Source organism: Phragmites australis, chromosome 21 (genome assembly GCF_958298935.1).
Source record: "Phragmites australis chromosome 21, lpPhrAust1.1, whole genome shotgun sequence".
Lineage (NCBI taxonomy): Eukaryota > Viridiplantae > Streptophyta > Magnoliopsida > Poales > Poaceae > Phragmites > Phragmites australis.
In genome coordinates this window covers 12065795-12086594 of record NC_084941.1, presented here as the reverse complement: position 1 = coordinate 12086594, position 20800 = coordinate 12065795, and the positions used below count along the sequence as shown (strand labels likewise).

The following is a 20800-nucleotide window of genomic DNA, read 5'->3' as shown; positions in this document are numbered from 1 at the left end:
ATGCCCCATCTATCGTCCTCGTCATCGCCGTCGCCTCCACGGCAGTGGCCGGCGGCGGGCGGCGCGAAGGAGGGACGCCGGGGCGGCCAGTCATCGGGCGCAGAGTCCGGGATGAGGGCCAGGCCCAGGGTGCGGGAGCCTGAAGACCAAGGTCGGGCCGGCGGCACAACAGCGGGCGCCCGAGCTGACCCGCCGCCGGAGGCAGGCTCCATGGCGGCCCCTCAATGACCCGGTGGCCAGAGCCCCCCACCTAAGAGGAGGAAGGCGGACCCTGGGCCGAAGCCGCAGTGCCCGGACTTCAAAATTCCAGAGTCCCGGTGGCAGTACCGCGGACTGAAGTCTACGTAAGCTCTTTTCTTCTCCCGAGCGTGTTTGCCCAGATATCAGTTTAGGGTACTAACCTTCACCATTTTCAGGCCGCCCAAGGACCCCGCCGGAGACCAGAGGTGGCCAGAGGTGCCGAGGCCGGCTCCGGCTCCCTAGCCGAGCATGCCCATGCCTGAGCCGAGCACGCCGACAGAACCAGAGCCGCAGGCTCCGCCCTGCCCTGAGCCGAGGGCAGTGGTCGCGCCGGAGCAGCCAGGGCCGTCCGAGCCCGCCCTGAGCATTTCCAGGGCGGAGCAAGCGGCTGCGGTGGAAGTGGTCGCGGCGAGGGTGGCACCGACGTGGCAGTCATCGGGGACCCTGAGCGCCTCTGCAGAGAGGGCTCACAGGGGACCCAGCGCCCGGCCGTCGTTGAGCCAGGCCCCGAAACCCCTCCCGGACGTGCTCGGAAGCGCCCGAGAGGTTATCGGGCGGCTGGAGGCGGCCGTGGCGGCAGAGCGAGCAGAGCTCGATAGGGACCTCGCCGCCCTCGTTGAAGAGAGGGGGCGGCTAGAAGAGGTCAGCCGGCTCCTAGAGGCCCGCATCGCCTAGACCTGCGCAACCCACGAGAGGTCAATGCGTGCGGTGGCCGAAGAACGGGAGGCATTGGAGGAGGTGCGCGATGAAGCTGTTGTCGCGCAGGAGGAGGCCAGCCACATGGAGCAGGCATCATGGCGGCAGGCCGCGGATCTGCTTGCTCGGGAGCGGCTAGTCCGGGCTCGGGAAGATGCGATCGGCCAGCACGAGAAATCTGTGGAGTCTGCCCGGGCAAACTTAACCCGCCGGAGCGACAAGCTCGAGCGTGGTCGTGCCGAAGTCCACCGTCGGGACGAGGATATCGCGATCTGCGAGACCGACATTGAGATCACGGTGACGGCTCAGGATGCCCGAGAGGAGCAAATTTCAAGGCGCGAAGCGGAGGCCGCCTCGGCATCAGCGGCCCTTACTGCTCGGGAGGAGCAGGACGCCAAATGGGAGGCCGAGCTGCCGCCCGGGAGCGGACCCTTGCTGCCTTAGTCGAGCAGGTGAAGCGGTGACAAGCCGAGGCCCCGGCCACCAGCGGTGTCCCGACAAGCGCGGCCAAGGGGATCAGCCTTGAGGAACGGCTGCAGATCGCGAGGGATGAGCTTGAGACCATCGTGGCCGAGGCAATGCGGGTCTCCAGGAGAGGGGGCCAACATGAAGCTAATGATGCGAGACATCCTTCGTCAGGCACGGAGGTCCGTGAGGGTAGCCGGGCTCGGGTGCGTCAACGTGGGCGAGAAGGGGATGGACCAAGAGACCATCGACCACCTCGCCCTCGGCTTCGAGGAGATTAGCCGGCGCCGCAAGGCTCTCCCGAGGGCTGTGCAGGAGCTGGCGTCCCAGGAGGGGCGCGCTCTGGCCCAGGTAGTGGCCGAGCACGTCCTTGCCTGCTACCGAAGCCGAGACCCTGCCTTCTCACTGGAATTGGTCCGGCACGGAGTGGTCGAGGCTGAGGAAGCGGCCGCCCAGGAAGCAGTCCGGGATGTCACCGCCGAGGTGGCGGCGTGCTTCACGCGGGAGCCACCGCCAGAACCGAGCAGCGGCAGCAGCAGCGAAGCCTCCTCGCCGCCTTCAGAGCCCGCCGACTTAGATTAGATTTTTTGTTTTTTGACTATTGTAAATATGGGAGTGATCCCGTCCAGAATGGTTCTTTTTTGAATTAATAGAAGCCTTTCTTCGGGATCGAAACTCCAATGCTTGTCTTGATGTCGTTTTTCGCTTTTCACTTGATGTCTCGAGAAACACTTAGCCGGACCGAGCCCGACCTTCCTTCCCCGAGAGTGAAGTCACCTCGACCACTCATCATCCGAGTAGTGGGACCAACTGAGCGTTCAGCCCTCGAGCCCTCGCGAGTCCGCAACTGCTAAGTCAAGAGACAAAGGCACGAACTTCCTTGCTCGAGAGATGAGGCGATCCAGCACGGAGCACGTCACGACCAGTGAACACTTTTCCACTCTACGACCTCTCAAACAAGCAGACCAGAGACACATGCGGGCGGAGATGCGACCAAGGGTCCCCACAGTTTGGTGGTGTTCGGGCTAGGACTGACCAGACCGAGCACCGACAGTCCGCCCCTAGGGTCTAGCGGTCCCGACCACTCTTTGCTCAAGTGGTAGGATTACCTGAGAACCCCAAAGGCTCGGTAGTGCCCGTGGTACTGCCAAGCCGGCCGAACACCACGGCCACCATGAAGGACCTCGGTCAGCCATTGCCGTCTATACGGTACACCTGACTACTGTATGTTTCTGTCGTTCCGGAAAAAGTGAACACGTGGGCGGGGTTTTGTGTGTGAGGAGACTATCTCGCCGAACAGATTAGCATGCGAGGGTCGCGAGGATAACTCGGGAACAATAGTTTACTGAGTAAGTAAGAATGTAAATTCATATGACTTTAGTCACTCACCAGACAGTTGTCAGCCTTTCGGCCGACCGGTCCAGGAGCGGTGTGCGCTCCGAGCTCGGGGTACCCAGGAACTTGGTTCCCTCGTACGGAGTGCCTGAGCACTGGAAAGCATGAGAGGGAGCCAGGGGCTAGGCGGTCCCGACCACTCATGCCCGAGTGGTAGGACTACCCGAGGACCCCATAGGCTCGAGCAGCGCCCTGGGCACTGAGGCCCTTGCGGTTGGGCTGCTTTATTCTCGATCGTTGATCTGTAAGCTTTGAGAAAATAGGAAAAGACTCTTTGTTTGGTCCTCTCTGCTAGTGCGGTACTCATTATAGACTGCTCTCATTTTTGACTTGAGACCTCTCAAATACCCGGACCGGCGAAGTATATAGACAGAGGCATAACCAAGAGGTCCAATGGTTCGGTGGTGCCCGGGATAGGATTGACCAGACCGAGCACCGACAGCCCGCCCCTGGGGTCTAGGCGGTCCCGACCACTCTTTGCTCAAGCGGTAGGATTACCCGAGAACCCCAGAGGCTCAGTGATGCTCGAGGTACTGCCATGCCACCGAACACCACAGCCTACCATAATAGACTTAGGTCAGCAGCAACTGCCTACACGCATACCGATCGGGATTCGTTTTTATCAACGGGAAAAATGAGAAAGCGTGTTTTTCTCGCACAATCGAGCATCTCACCAAATAGATTAAACATGTGGATTCCAGAGAGAAAATTTGAAATTTGACATAAGTGTATATTGACAATTTTGTACAGAAGTGACAACTTACATGGTTGGTGGTAGCCCCCGGCCAACTTGGGTGGGGTTGGGACCCCGGCCTGGTTGGCCCGAGCACAAACATGCCTGCCTAGGGATAGAATTTGCGCAGATGCTTGATGTTCCACGCATTTGGGAGTAGCTGTCCATCCTCCGCAGCCAGCCGGAACGAGCCTTGTCGCGGGACTCCGATTATGGTAAAGGGGCCTTCCCACATGTGGGACAGTTTATTCCTTCCTCCGCGCGATTGAGCACGTCGGAGAACTAGATCCCCAACCTTGAGTGATCGGGCCCGAATGTGACGCTACTGATAGCGCCGCAGGCTTTGCTGGTATCTGGCTGCTCGGACGGCGGCACGTCGCCGGCGTTCCTCCAAGTAGTCAACGTCGTCACGCCTTTGTTGTTCCTGTTCACCTTCGGAGTAGGCATCCATCCGAGGGGAGCCAAGAGTGAGCTCGGAGGGGAGGACTGCCTTAGCGCCGTATACGAGGAAGAAAGGAGTCCCCGGTGGCGCAGCTTGACGTGGTCCGGTTGGCCCATAGCACAGTAGGTAGCTCGTCGATTGACCCTTTTCCCGTGCTTTGCGAGCACGTCGTAGGTTCTAGTTTTGAGCCCCTTCAGTATCTCAGCATTTGCACGCTCGACCTGCCCATTGCTCCAAGTATGAGCAACTGAGGCGAAGCAAAGCTTGATGCTGAGGTCCTCGCAGTAGTCCCCGAACAGGGCACTTGTGAACTGAGTGCCATTATCGGTGATGATTCTGTTCGGGACGCTGAAGCGACTTGTTCTTGGTAACCTTGATGACTGGGACTGCCTCCGGCCACTTGGTGAACTAGTCGATGGCGACGTAGAGGTACTCATAGACCCCGATTGCTCAGGGGAATGGACAAAGGATATCCAGCCCCCAGACCGCGAAGGGCCATGACAGGGGATGGTATGAAGAGCCTGAGCTGGCTGGTGAATCTGATTTGCATGGAACTGGCACGCCCTGCAGCGCCGAACTAACTCGGAAGCGTCCTGGAGAGCTGTAGGCCAGTAGAAACCTTACCGGAAGGCCTTCCCGACTAGCGTGCGGAATGATCCATGGCCACCGCACTGGTCCTTGTGGATCTCAGTGAGAAGCTCACCGCCTTCTGCCCAGGTGATGCATTTCAGGACGACACCATTCGTGCCGCGCCGGTAGAGACCCCCGTCTACTATGGCATAGCGTTTGGACTGCCGTGCAATCCTCTCGGCAGAGGCATCATCCCCGGGGAGGATATTTTCTTTCAAGTACTCTCGGATGTCGTCGATCCACGAGGCATCTTGAGAACTATCGACAAGCGTAGCGCACTTACCGGGCGGCGGCACCCTGACGGGATCCCCCACTGAGGGCGCCGCCCGGGTTCCCACGACTAGGCTTGAGGGTTCCCCTTCGTCCTGGTCGACAGGTAGGACGGAAGGTCATGTGAGCCTTTCTTCAAAGGCTCCGGTAGGGACGTGCGCCCTGGAAGAGGCCAGGTGAGAGAGGTCATCGGCCAGAGCATTGTCGTGGCGAGATATGTACCGCAGCTCTAGGCTGTCGAAGTGCCTCTCCAGCCTCCTAACTTCCGCCACGTACACCGCCATTTGAGGATTCGTGCACTGGTATTCTTTGGACACTTGGTTGACCACCAGCTGGGAGTCTCCCTTGACCAGTAGGTGAGGAATCCCAAGGCCCACCGCGGCTCGGAGGCCAGCGATGAGGCCCTCATATCCCGCCATGTTGTTGGTTGCTCGGAAATGCAGCTGCATGATGTACCGGAGTACTTCACCCGTTGGGGAGGTGAGAACCACTCCAGCCCCCATGCCTTTCAGCGTGAGGGAGCCGTCGAAGTGCATAACCTAGTACCCGGGCGCATCGTGCCCGGGATATGCGGAAATCTCTTCACGATCGATCTCAGGGATTGATTGCCTGGCAACTGACGAAGTGTAGATCAAACTCTGCCAGCTCCACCGCCCACTTGACAATGCGCTCAGTGCCTTCTCGGTTCTGGAGGATCGGCCCCAATGGATACGTGGTGACCACCGAGACCTTGTGCACCTGGAAGTAGTAGCGCAGCTTCCGAGAAGCGACGAGCACGGCATAGAGCAGCTTCTGGGCTTGGGGGTACCTTGTCTTGGCGTCTCGGAGGACTTCACTTACAAAGTACACCGGTCGCTGCACACGGCGGGCCCAGACTGTGGCTTCACCCGAGGGTTGTCACAGCCCCCGAGCTCGGCGCAGTGGTCGGGGCTGGCTGAGTGCTTGGCCTCGACTCCCTGGTCGGGAGGAGTCAGGTACTCGGGCTCGACTCCCTGGTCGGGAGGAGCCAGGTGCTCGGGCTCGACTCCCTGATCAGGAGGAACCGAGTGCTCGGGCTCGACTCCTTGCTCAGGAGGAGCCGCGAGAACTGGAGACTGCTCGGGGGCGGCCGGGAGCTGGGACCCAGTACCTTTCCCCGAGCACTCATCGCGCTCCACCACTAGTACCATGCTCACGACCTGAGGAGTGGCCGAGACGTACAGCAGTAAAGGCTCGCCCTCGGAGGGGGCCACCAATACGGGCGGTGAGGTGAGGTACTTCTTCAAGTCGTGGAAGGCCTGCTTGGCCTCCGGTGTCTAGTCAAAGTGACCGGTCTTCTTCAAGAGTTTGAAGAGAGGGAGCCCTCGCTCCCCGAGCTTGGAGATAAAGCGCCCCAGGGCCACCATGCAGCCGGCAAGACGCTGGACTTCCTTGAGTCGAGCCGGGGGTCGCATCTGCTTGATGGCCTGGATCTTCTCTGGATTGGCCTCGATTCCTCAGCTAGAGACCAAGAAACTGAGGAGCTTGCCTGCGGGCACCCCGAAGACGCACTTCTCGGGGTTGAGCTTCAAGCGGGTAGTGCGGAGACTACTGAAAGTTTCGGCCAAATCATCCAGCAAGGTGGTGCGGTCTCGGGATTTGACCACAAGATCATTGATGTAAGCCTCGACGTTGCGGCCAACCTGCGAGTCAAGGGTAATGCGCACGATGCACTAGAAAGACGACCCAGCATTACGCAAACCAAATGGCATTGACACATAACAATAAGTCCCCACCGGAGTGGTAAAAGAAGTTTTTTCTTCATCCTCTATGGCCATGCGGATTTGGTGATAACCCAAATTTGCATCTAAAAAACATAAAAGATCGCACCCCGCAGTGGCATCTACAATATGATCTATGCGGGGTAAAGGAAAAGGATCTTTTGGGCAAGCCTTGTTTAGGTCGGTGTAGTCGACGCACATGCGGAGGTTGTCGTTGGCCTTCGGGACGATGACTGGGTTTGCCAGCCACTCTGGGTGGAGGACCTCTCGGATGAAGCTGGCGTCAAGGAGCTTGCTTACTTGCTCCCGGATGAACTCCTGGCTCTCGGGCGCCTGCCGCCGGACCTTTTGTCTCACCGGCCGTGTGTCGGGGCGCACAACAAGGTGGTGCTCGATCACCTCCCTAGAGGTCCCAGGCATATCGGACGGCTGCCATGCAAACACATCGATGTTAGCCCAGAGGAAGGCGACGAGCGTGCTTTCCTATTTTTCACCCAGGTCACCGCCGATTCGGACGACCTGGGAAGCGTCTTCGCCCACCACGACCTCCTTTGTAGGAACGGAGGCGTCGGTGGCGAGTCGGGGTTTGGATGAATAGGGTCCCGGACCCCCGGGTGTCCTTCGACCTCGGCCCGAGCAGAGACCAACGCCGAGTAAAGCTGCTCGGCGCAGGAGACGGTGCTGCGGGTCTCCATGAGAGGGGAGCGCCGTGCAGACGGACCGTGGCTACTGCTGAGGAGCAACAGAGACTGGGGCCTCTTGAGCAAGGGGCTCCATTTCTTCACTGGAGCTGGAGCCAGTGCGTCGGAGACAATGTCCACCTGCCATCTTTTCTGCAGAGAATAAAATGAATTCAGGGATGCAACCCCCCTACATGGCGCGCCAGCTATCGGAGGGTGAACTCCTCAAGCGGGGATCCGGAGGGACCCCCTTTGAGATTCGGCCGGGGGGATGATTCTGAATCTGCTTTTGCAGGTGAAATAAATGGGTGTAAATGAGATGCAGGTGGAATGGAATGATCAGATGCAGGAAGTAGTAAACGCTCAAGGGATTTTTAGACAGGTTCGTGCCGCACTGAGCATAACACCCTACTCTTGTGTGTATGCTATAAATTCTCTGAGAATGTCTCTCTGAGTATCTGCTGAGTTACAAGAATATTTGTCTAGTCTAGAGCTACGTGCTCCTTGTTCTTCGGCTGATATATGCTTCGGTGTTTGTCGCCGGTTGTCGAGGGTTCGATCCAACCTATCCTTCACTGGGGAGCCCGCCCAGCTTATATACCCGCCGGGGCGGTAGCGTGCCCAGAAAGGATGGCACGAGTTCCGAGATGCCATAAATGGAAAGCAACTATCATGGGTTGCTGCGCGAGGTGACGGGGAGGGTTGAAAACGTGCCCCCATCTTGTCTTGTTCGTCATCATATTGTTCTTCAACGGGCGCCGCGGGGAGGTCCCACCGGGCAGCCACCGAGCAGCCCGGCGTGCCCGCCCGGTCAAAACAGGTTTGACACAGCAGGGCGGCAGGCGGGGTGCCTTGGGCTTCACGATGTTATCCCGAGGTGCGCCGGATGACACGGGATGGGACTCGTGCATTAAATGTCCCCACGCCTTCCTGCTAGGCCGTGGCAGGGACTGACAGAAAGCGTGGGGGGAGCAGTTGGGAGTGACATACCACGCGCCCTCTGAAATGCAGCATCGGGCCTCTCACCAGCTGACACCTCACCGTTGGGCCGCTGTGGGAGCCACCGGCGAAGGACTTCTCAGGCCCTCGGGGAACCGAGTGCTCGGGGGCCACTGTTCGCCGCCCCGAGCACTCTCTCCCGGATATGCCCTTTCTTGGTCCTCGGGGAACCGAGTGCTCGGGGGCCACTGTTCACGGCCCCGAGCACTCTCTCCCGGAACTGACTGTTTGGGTCCTCAGGGAACCGAGTGCTCGAGGGCCAACTCAAGCACTCTCTCCCGGAACTGATTTCCCTTGGGTCCTTGGGGGACTCGGGTGCTCGGGGGCCACTGTTCGCAGCCCCGAGCACCCTCTTCCCGGTACTTGGCTTTTCTTATCGTCGGGGGACTTAAGTGCTCGGGGGCCACTTTTCGCAGCCCCGAGCACTCTCTTCCCGGAACTTGGTCTTCTCGGGTCATCGGGGAACTCGGGTACTCGGGGATCACTGTTCATGGCCCCGAGCACCCTCTCCCAGGACTTGGTCTTCTCGTACCTCGGGGAGATAACCCCTGCGGGAGGGCACCACGTGGTACTCTGCTGTTCTGGCCCCGGGACTCGGGGACCCCTGGTTCTTGTGTCACCGACAGGTAGCCGCTGGTGGGGATTGTAGAGTTCATACTTTAATGGACATGCAAGTATTTTAGGGACCGCTATGCAATAGTGCACACGACGTTGAATAATGCTAGTATGATTTATGGGACGAAGATGACTAAGTACATGGAAGACAAGGCGGAGAAGGCAAAGATGCACCAGGTGAAGATCATGGGAACTGCACAGCACAGATACAAAATTCTATGGAGGGACAAAGGAAGGAGAGGGGGCAAGCATGAGAGAGTTATCCATGAGTGCACCATCTTTGATGACAGGTGAATTTGCACTTGCTACAAGCCGATGCTACTGCATAAGTCATGCTCCCATGTGATTGCCGCATGTGCTCTGACGGTGATGAGGATTTGGAGGTACGTCTCTGACTACTTCAAGAAGAAAGCTTTGTTTGACACCTAGAATCATGAGGTTTATGGTTTCAGGATTTATGGTTCTTTCGCGAAGGAACCTGGGCCCAATGTTGTGTTCATACCTGATTCGGACAAGATGAAGCAGAAGATGGGGTAGCGGAGGACTATGAGGCTCCATAATAACATGGATGAAGCAAAAATTGGACGTCACGTGAAACGGTGCAGCAAGTGCAACAGAACAGTACATACTTACAAGAAATATACCGTTGGTGTCCCAAATATCAACCCCGTGGAAACAGGTCCTTTTGGGTCTACTGCAGATGGGAGATGTACTCTAGTCATTGATCGTCAGCTCATTGAGATTGATTAATGTTGTAATTTGTGGTGTGTGGATATTCATATGCACACCATTGTACTTTACTGTGTTAGTACCAAGACGGTCACAATATGCGAGGTTGTAACGTGTTATGTTATGATTTGTTCACATATTTGTGTACGATTTGAACAATCTATTATATCATGTTATATGTTAGATGCTTACTTGTTTAGTTCCCAAAAATAAAGATAAGTCTAGATCAGTTTAGACCAAGTCTATATCGGTCGACACTTCTTACTCTTTGTTTTTTTGCATATAAAATTGTAAATAACTTGTGAACATGCAGGTTTAGCGCAGCTATAGCTGTTTGACCCCCAGATCGACATTAGACACCGTTAGTACCGCATCGTGGTGCAGGTTGAGGACCTCCCGGTACTTTGACCTCCTGTGCCATATGAGCTCATGAGGACTGACGAGCATTGGATCCTGAGGTTTGTTAATTTGAATTTACGGTTTCATACAGATTTACGCATGATATTGGTCACTAACTGTAGTATGTTTGCAGGTTGCATGCTACTGGCCTACTTTCGCTGTGTCGGCTTGTGGAGGTAGACGCGTTGGCGGGGGCCTCGGAGGTAGCGACGCGGTTTAGCTACCATAGGGCCCTCTAACATGCTCCACTTGGAATTTCGGTGTTCTACATACGTGATCGGGAGTACTGGCTCACAACTCATGCTCTCGTCTTCGACATATGCATCGAGGAGTACTAACCGCATCGTGTGATGCGGCAGTTTGGGGAGTTCTAGGCATGCCTGCTACCATTGACTAGGTTGGTGCCTATCAACATATACATGTGCGTAACATTGTAAATATATTTTCATACGACCCACGTGTACACCTTGTATTCACGAACTTATGTTTCTACAGGTTGACATAGAGGGGGGCTCATTCCATGAGTGTGTTTGCATTGTGTATGTAGAGGTGGAGTTAAAGAATGGGACCAAGCTATCAAGCACGTCATGGACGAGGAGCAGCCACTCTCCGAGGAGGTGTACGCGGAGTACCTCTCATGGTTCATGCATCGGACGTGGATATGGGTGACGTACACACCGACCGAGTTTCCACGGCACGTGGCAGGTGTGTGTGACACATATCCTACACACATGGACTAGACTCGTTAGTTAAAAAATTGTGAACCAAAATGAAGTTTTTCTTTGCAGAGTGACATACTACGCTAGATCGATGCTGAGTCATGTGCGTCAAAACTGCGGCTCGACAGTGGCGGTGAGGTCCCCATGGCAGAGATGAGCATGGCGTTTGCGATGAGCTGCAGTTTGCCCTTAGACGTTACGACGGGACCATGAGCGTCGGCTCAGATCCCGACATGACCGTCTTGCACCTTCACCGTGCTACCGCATCGACTGGTAGTTCCGACCTTCACCGCTGAGCCGTCGAGGACGTCTTCGACATGGACTTCATCTTCGACCCCTACAACGGCGAGACAGTCTTTCACTAGGGTTGGTCACCCCCACTACAGTGTCACGTTGTCTCAGCTTTCATTCTCTGACACCGGTGACCCCCGCTACGGTGTCATAGCATCTAGGCCACCCTCCACTGGTGTTGGTGACTACTTCCATGCCAACAGCGGTGCAACAAACCCTTCCTCTGTGGACCCTAGTCCTTCGAGCTCTTGCTCTTCCAACGTAGTTATGACATTCGCTTCATGCATGCCATATTGTTACGTATGTCACGGTTTATCGGTGCTAACATGTTTTCTTTTTTATTCCATGTGCAGAGATCGATGATCTCCGGAAGTAGAGGCACAGGGTAGCTACATGGAGTTGCTTAGTAGGGACGTTAGTTAGTTCCCTAGGTATGACTTTATCTTTAGATAGACTGACGAGCTTGGTGCGTCGCAGCTACTAGGCGCACCACTCCCGGGGACTCATCCCTCCTAGGATGAGTATGCCACTCCATAGCTCGCTGGCTGCTCATTCAACCGGACTGCCTAACGTACTCAGCTCACTAGGTGCAAGCAAGGAGGCGCAGGGTCCCCAGGACAGATGCGATCGAGGGCCTTGTCCCTAAGAGGGGACGTAACTTGTAGGATTCTATGTCATTGTTAGTTTTATGGTGTTATGTACTAGGACTCTGTGTTACTGTTGTACGTGTACTCCGTGCTAGTATTTATATTATGTGGTTGTCATATCATGTTGCATGTTTATATCGGATCTTTGTTATCAGCCATATTTTTATTAACTGTGTTCTCGATCCATCCCAAAGTATAGCATCATGCGGTCATCCCCTTTCAAATCGTTATTTCCTGAAGGACCACGTGAAGCTTTGGATTTGCTGGATCTTGCACATAAAAGACTTGACAACTTGCTTGGCAAGCACAAATGGTTCGTTTTTGTATGCGGCACATTCGAGGTCAATAGTCATTCCGTACTTGTCTACCTAAACACTTGAGAATGTGACCCAACGACACCGAAAGAGGGGATCGTGAAACGTACATAGTCGAATTCCCAAATCTCCTCTATGTACCCATAGTACACACAGACCCCACATTTGGCCTGAAAGGCATCTATGCGTACACCGCTATTCTGTACCATGCTCTTACTATCCCGTGCTCTGGTATAAAAGGTGTACCCATTTATGTCGTATGCTTCAAATGTCACAACTGTGTGACTTGGCCATTTTGCCAACCAGCCAATATTGTCCTCTATTGAACTATTATTACTGGCTTGTGCTGCCAACTAGTTGTTGAAGCCACGATTGTACTGTTTTGTGATCCAAACTTCTGTACGTCCTGGATTATCTCTGCGTAGCACGTCCTTATGCATGTTGATTTACAGAGATACTTTAGTCATATGTTGTAAGACCATGAAATGGGCTTTAGATAACGTGAAAAAGTTAGCAATGATTGATTTCCTACCTATGGTCCCCTTCCGATCCAATCTCCCCTCATGGGGAGACATGGGCACATATATTGGTTTGAGCTGCTCCATGTAATGCAGAACTCGACTATCTCTTCGGTTGCATAACCTTGGACGATGCTGCCCTTTGGATGAGATCGATTCTGTACTTACTTCTTGAGAATTCCTATGTACCTCTCAAACGGGTACATCTGACGTAGGAATACTAGGCCTTATATCTTTATCTCTCTCACGAGGTGAATGATAACATGTACCATAGTGTCTTCACCACATCAGCTTGTAAAACATCAATTACTTTGGGATTGATGACATTTTGAGAAAATGTGTTGAACAAGTAACACAACTTGGTGATTGTGTCTTGGAGATAGGTCGGCTGGATATTTCAGATTGCAACAGAAAGCATATGTGTCATCAACACATGGCAACATGCGACTTCTTGCCAACTAATTTCAAATCTTGCATTGAAACAAGTTTCGAGATATTGGCAGAGTAACTAAATGAAACTCTCACACCATACAAGCACTAGCACAGTTCAGTTCTCTCAGCCTTTTTCGGATTATAGCAAGTAGGAGGAAGCCTCGTTGTAACACCCTAACTTTCAAATTTTTTCAATAGATAAAATTTTGTTAGAATTAAATAGGGGTTATAGGTTTTTGTTCAATTAGAAATAAAATTAATTTATAAATTTAATTTTCTATAGGTTATAATCATGCTTGACCCGGTCATATAGACCCGGTCCACACCCTTTTTCCCTTATAAAATAATTGTTGTTGATTTATGACATCAGCTTAAGTAATGAATTGCAAAATAATTAGCTTTCAGTATAAAAATAAACACTAAAATTTGGTAATTTTGCAGAAAAGTCCCTAGAACTTTGAAAGCTCACAATGTTTTGCTCTTAACTCCGATTTAGGAGATCTTTGTGCTTAAATTCTTGTAGCGACGTGTAGAATCTTTTATAGGGGGTTTTCCAAGTTTTAGTACTATTTAGTGTATAGTTCTTATGTTTGATTGTGTGCTCGTGTAGATGAATCATTTCAAGAGCAGTTCGGGAATTTCCAGGAAGAAGACTTTGAAGGAACCGTGCATCACCTTGATGAAGGAAAGTGTCTTGACCATGTTGTGAGCCCAGTTTTCATTTAAAGTTAGTTCACAAAACATGCTTGCTGTTTTTATGGTGAAATGGGTAGTATAGCAAACACTAGATTTATATATAGGTTTTACACTTGTAGATGCCTATATTCTCAATATTGTCATGTTTCGGCTTAGCCATGATTTTAGATGAACATGTAGTATGTAGGTGAGGAATCATGAGCTATGAAATTAAACGTTGAGATAAAAGTAGATTATGATATGTGTTGTTATTAAGCGAATTAGCAATCAGGAATCTAGGGTTTGGGTATGAAAGGTATGTTGGTGTGTGCCTATTGATGTGTTCCAGGCTTGATTGTCTTGAATGGATATGATTAGTGTTTACCCTTGTTGGTTAACTAGCTGTCTTGCCCAGACCATAATAAGTACCGGTTCGTAGAGTGACCACCCATGACAACAGTACAACCATGAGACCTATATGGTATGGCTTGGCTAAGTAATTAGATGCTCTCCTAGTGATGTATGAGACAATTGGATGTGTAGAGAAGGAAGGGGTACTTCCCGATTCTACCTAGCACAAGAGGGGACTTTTGGGGTGGAGGGTTACTCCACTAATGTATAGCGGTGAAACCTCAGTGAGCAAGTGCATACTGGGAGACTCTTTGGAAAAGCCTCGTAGTGATCTCTTGGTGCACACCTCAAAAGTGTGTAAGATACTGGCGGGTACCGGTAAAAGAGTTGGTCACAACTCATGGGTAAACTGTACAACCTCTGCAGAGTGTCAAACTGAATATTCAGCCGTGCTCACAGTTATGAGTGGCATGGACCCTCACATGATTAGTCGGGTGGAAGTTTTCCATGGTTAAAAAAATGTTGAATTCTCAGAGGTAAAGGAGATCTGTTGTGCTACTTTCCTTTTTAAAATAAAACTGCTTTTCTGTAGCTTTAGGCAAAAATTGGCCTTTATGCAAATTAAACCCTAGAGGATTGGAAATTTTGGTTTTAGCCTTCATGTCATACTTCTCCCCCACTTATTGAGTATTGGAAATAATAACACTTGCTTTTCAGAATGTGAAGCTTATGAATAATATCTTGAAGACGATGCAAAGTTCTATGCTTGTGGAGCTTCCGGTCGTCTACCTGAGAAGTGGGCAGTGCATTGTGTTTCTTTTCCACTGCCATATAATTTTCTTTAGAATACTGTGGTCATTTTATAATAGATAACATTGTAATGAGCTTGTGTCTATCATCCACTAATGACATTGCTATATGTATGTATAAACTGATCCTGGCATACATATAGTTTACATTTGGTTTTAGTTTTAAAACCGAGTGTGACACTTGTTCTCCCTTTTTTGGAGGGCTTAGGTGCTAACTCGGGCCTGATCTTTAAATCAACAAGTCAAGCCTTGCGTTGAGGTCGTCCTTCGTCTTGCTTGGAATATTAAGTAAAAGATCAACTGATCTTTCACACACGTTCTTCTCTACATGCATGACGTCGATGCAGTGGCAAATTTCAAGGTGCTTCCAATACGGTAGCTCCCAAAATATTGATCTCTTCTTCCACATGCCACTGCTATCCTTAGATTTTTTTTACTCCCCTTTCCAAACACAAGATCGAGATCTTTAACCACATTGTGCACCTCTTGACCATTGTAGTGCCTTGGACATAAATCTCTCTCTCCCTCATTCCGTCGAATTTTCCTTCATGTTGAGGTACGGGTGATACTTGTTAAAGAACCTACGGAGGCACATGAACACCATTTTACGCGAGTGGGGTAGCCACATACTCGCGGTACCATCTAAGCAATGAGGGCATATTGTGTCTACTTGTTTACTCTGACTTGAAAGGTTACGTAGTTTAGGCAAATCGATCGTGCAGAACAATAAGGCACGTAGCATGAAATTCTCTATTTTGTATATATCCCATCCTTGCGCCCCTTCATTCCACAATATTTTTAGATCTTCCGGCAATGGTCTTAGGTATACATTAATTGACGTCAAAGAACTGTTCATCTACTCACAAATTACTGTTCACTCGTGACTTCATCCCCCTGAAGTTAGGGGATCCGGATCCTCCCAGCAGCTCCTCCCACTCTCCCCAAATCATGCCTCTCCCTTCCGTTGGCTCCTCACTCTCTCCCCAAATCGCCTCCCCTACCCATCTTCTCGTCCCTCACTCCCTAATTCGCCTCCATCGCTAGACAGCGCAGCAGTCATTTAGCTATGGAGGTCACAGGCCATTGAATCTAGAAGTGAAGGTAATATTGGTCAGTTCTACATATTTCTTGGTTTATTTGGTCGCTTCCTATAGATGCATCTAATTTCTGTACACTACTAGGTCTTAATTTCTTGTCCACCGAAAAGGCTGCTTTGACTGGCCTTCCCGAACGAGCTCACAAGAAAGTTGCCCTCCTGCTCACTGCCAGGTAACCAAATTCCTTGTCCTCACAAAAAAAACATATATTTATTTCTGAAACGAACAAGAAGTTGTTCTGATTTTTTGTTCATAGTGAGAACTTGGGGAGTAGGGGAAGGGAGTGATGTGGTTTATGGAGGGTTTTTCAATAATTTTCTCTATGTTCTTACTGATTTGCAGTCAGGAGCCTTGCTTGTGTTTCCTTGGCCCAAATCATTTGCTCACATTTATTCTTGGCTGGAATATGCACTCTTCTGCGTTAGAATATTACATGCTTCCTTTGAATGTTCATTCTGGAATTGTTGTGTGATATTTTGTGAATCTGTGACTTGTTAGCTTGAGTTAGTACTTGTCTCTGATAAAGAACAAATTAGCACCTTATTAGAATATCATTAACTCAACTCACATTATCCTTATTGGTCTATGTAAGCAATGTCAATTAATGAATACGAGGAGGAGAGGCGTAAGAATATCAGCAAGAACTATGCAAAAAAGGAATCACTTGGCTTGAATCATGTAAAATCCCTTCTGAATGAATTGTCCATTACAAGGAAAAATGACTATAGAATAGTGCCAATCAAGAAAAATAACAGTGAAGAATCTGCATCGGACTATGAACCTCTTGATAATGAGAACAACGAATCAACAGAAGGTGATGCCAGTTTAGAAGAGGAAGAGGAAATGGCGATGGTGAACATATCTCCTAGGTCAAAGATTGAGTAACTTATTTTTGTAAACTTTGGTATTGGAACTGGATGTTCACTTAAATTTATTTTCTTTATTATCTAGTACAGCTCACTAATTCTACTAGCTATGAGACTCTTCTGTTGTTGCTTTTTATATTGTTGGCCAAAAAATATATAATATCTATTTGTTTGTCTTATGTAGGCCTACAACATTTCTCAAATGCCTCCTAGATCAAGACACCCAAGGGCATCAAGAAACTCCCCATGTGGTGGTCCATGTTCTAAATCTACAAGGTTTGGATCAGAACCATCAACCAACACACATGTGCCTGAAGAAAGGAGGACTCAACCAAGTAGTGATGCAAATGAGGGAACTTCTAGCATGAATGTTCTCGTCGACCAAGCTAGTGATACTGCTAGACTATTTGAGGAGGAGATGCCATTGCTTAATGAAGGTAGGAAACTGTAATGTATTTTCATTCCAATTTCTAACTTGCAAACATACTTCTCATCCATTGTAAATATGTGAACTTATTTGTAGCACCAAATCCCAGGCAACACCGAAACCCGACCTGGGGGAGAGGGCTAAACAAGCTTACTAGATCTATGGGTTGTAAAATGCGGCAATCATTTGTCGAAGGGAAGAAACGACCTGAGCAGCTTGTGCAAGCAACAAACCTAGCTTCAGAGTCTGGCATGGTGGTGCGGAACCATGTACCTATCTACCCACATTGGAAGGATTATAAGAATAAAATGAATAAGATATCCTTTACGATCACTTGAGCTACCTAGCTGTGAGTCCCAACTTTCCTCCACTTCGCTGCTCATTCAACTTTTAGATGGGCATTTTAAGTATACTGAGTCAATGCTATATTTACTCTATTAGATATGCTTTGACATGGATGTTGCTGATAACATAACTAAAAAAGTATGTTCTGATTTACTGAAGGATGGGGTCCATCAATAGCGTTATAGGCTGAAAAGGAAATATTTCAATGATGTTCGGGAGAACGAAGTACTCTAAAAAACCCACCAAATATTACTCAAGAAGATTCGGCAAAGCTTGTGCAGAAGTGGAATTATCCAAAACACAAGGTGTGAAAGAGTGGTACATGTTTTTGCTTATTCATATGTAGTTTCTAGTACTGCACAAATAATACAATTTTTGCTTCTTTTACATTTTTTTTTTCTTTTTGAGCTGCACCCAATTTGTAACCTATCTTGGAAAGCAAGCCAAAGAAAGATTTGATTTTAAGAGGCAACTTACTCTTCCCAAGCTTCCTCAATCTGTTACTAGTTATACCCCTAAAGATAAAAATATGTACATTGACTTAGTAGTGTACATCCCATGTTTATCAAAAGCCCACTTTACTATATATGTTTGAGTATTGCAATGGGCATTATGTAGCATAGCTGATTGAATATTTCATTCATCTATTTTAGCAACCCCAAAAAAGATTGATATATGTCGATATCCATAGATTTGATAGTTTGTTACCTAGGTTGATTTGATAGCTTGTTACATGGACTTTTCATTATCTGTAGGCAACATCTCAAAAGAACAAACAAAATCGAGGAAAAGTCCGACTTCACCAAACGACTGGTTCTCAGAGTTATGTTGCTAAAAGATTCTCCTTGGTAAGTTAATATTGTTGATTAGCTCATTACAATATAACAACCATCAACCAACACAATTTTGATATACTTCTATATTCAATGCGAAAGGACCAAAATAATGGGGAAGAACCTAATTTGATGGATCTTTTGAAGGCTACCCACTTCAACAAGACAAAGGGTTACAATGATGATGTACAAGAAGTAATTGTAAGTATATTGTTTGCCAAATATAAAATTGTACATGTGTGATGTTATTTGAATGATACGTTGATCTACATGGAAAGCCAAATTGTTGTTTTAGTGTGTTGTGTTCTTCATATGGGAGGGTTATAGAATAATTTAATTTTATGACATGCCAAGTAGCAGCCCGATTTGTTTAAGACGTATTACATCTGCCCAAACTGTGGAGTTTGTACTCATGTTTAGATCCTAATGGCAACCCATTTTTCAACAGGGATAGTATGGATGAGTATTTTTAATTCTTGTTGTTGGTGGAAATTTTGCTTCTCATATGAAAAATGGATTTGTGTAAAACCCAACTAGAATTATTTATGTTGTGATCATCCCATTTCATCAAATTTTAGTTCATACCCAATTGTTTCATGCTTTATTTAAAAGGAGCTTTATGCACCCTGTATAGAATAATCCTACATATTCGTATTGTCTGAATTCAATTTCAGGATGCTATGGAGACTGCAATTGTGAAAATTCCAGAAGAAGGTCAATACCCAAAACCTGTAGATGAAATTGTAGGTTGAGTTATATCTAAGTACAACAAATCAAGTAAGTTTTTGGTGAATATGGGCATTCACTCAGGAGGTTCAAACCAAACTGGTACCAATACATCTGTTGCATACATAAGAGAACTTAAACAGTTGGTTCAAGAACAAACTCTACAGATGAATAATGCGAGTAGAAATGAGTAAGAGCTGCGTGAAACTGTTGGTTCTCAGCAGGAAGAAATTGTTCATTTGAAGAAGCAAATGAATCAAACAAATGGCATGAAGAGGACATGGCCATTTTGAAGAAAAAGCAAGAAACAATTGATGCACTTGTTATGAAACTCTTGAGCAAATCACTGAACATCTAAAGCTCAGGTTACTCATCTTTTTAATGAAATGGCATGGTAGATGCTTGAGAAGCTTTTGAAGTGTAACTTACATGCATGACAGGTTAAAGGCATGCAATATTTTGCACTTAATGTGTAGCTCGTAACCATTGTTCTATGTGTTCTTTACTTTGTGATAACTCTGGAATCCTAGTAGGATGGTGAATACTTATGTATAGTGATATGTATGTATGGTTGTAATGGCCTGTGTTGCATGGATAATATTATTAATGCTTGTTGATATGGTGCTCTGATGGTCCTATGAGCAATCCTGTGACAATTAATTACATATTATTGTTCGTCATCCATGTATGTTTGTATGAGCTTCCATGATGATACAAAGATGTTTATGATGAAATGTATTGTCACAGCAAACATACTTTGTATGACGATTTTTTTGTCATAGATTAGCCATTTCTGTAGAGAAATTTGTGACATTTCAGTACACATTCCATGACGACAGTTATCGTCACAGAATGCCAACATTTGGTGACAATAGTGTTATCATCATGAAATTCATTTAGTGATGGTGACGTAATCGTCATGTAATGTTTCACAATCTATGACGGTTTTCTGAGTATCATCACCAAGTACATTCTATAATGTAGATTATGTGATAAATTGCATAACACACCGAATACGTCACTAATATACTTTAATGACAAAAAACCATCATTTCTGTGACGTTTATCGATCATCATAGATACACAAATCTCTTGTAGTGGTTTTTGAAACATGTGTTTGTGTCTATAGTCACCACCTCATACATCAAAGTTAAGCAAAAATGTACAATAGATCCTGTTCTAGTGTTACTGAGGTGAGAAAAATAAAAAAAAATAAAAAATATAATATCATGCTATGCACATATTTATTATATAGACATTCTACACACAATTGCTACTTGTATGTACTTTATTTTGTAGTGAGCAGTAAACATTTTTCTCTAACTTAAATTAAACACCATATAAAATTGAAAACAGAACCAATAAACGATAACACAATCATGTAACCAAAATTGAGCTAAGTATTTGTGAATACCGTCATTAGTGACGATCAGAACTTGACCTTTCACTAATGACTAGCCTAGGATGACTCATCGCTGATGAGTTAGCCATTAGTAACATGTCATAACTTAACTCATCACTAATAACTAGTTTAGGATGACCCATAACTGATGAGTCATTATTAGTGATAGGTCATAACTTGACTCGTTACTAATAATCAGCTTAGAATGACTCGTCACTAATGATGACTAATCAGTGATAGATTCAGAGTGATGGGTCACAGCTTAACCTATCAATAATAACTGACTTAGTATGATCTGTCACTGATGAGTTATTAT

At 48.3% G+C, this 20800-nt stretch overlaps 1 long non-coding RNA gene across 1 annotated transcript; it reads left to right on the top strand.

Moving 5' to 3' along the window:
* The first annotated feature begins 15781 nt into the window (after positions 1-15781).
* LOC133903764 (uncharacterized) lies at positions 15782-19619 on the top strand. Its single transcript, XR_009907337.1, has 7 exons — positions 15782-15889; positions 15970-16057; positions 16936-17188; positions 17275-17527; positions 17683-17828; positions 18279-18371; positions 18459-19619. It is a non-coding gene; the product is annotated as an uncharacterized LOC133903764 (long non-coding RNA).
* The last annotated feature ends 1181 nt before the right edge of the window (positions 19620-20800 follow it).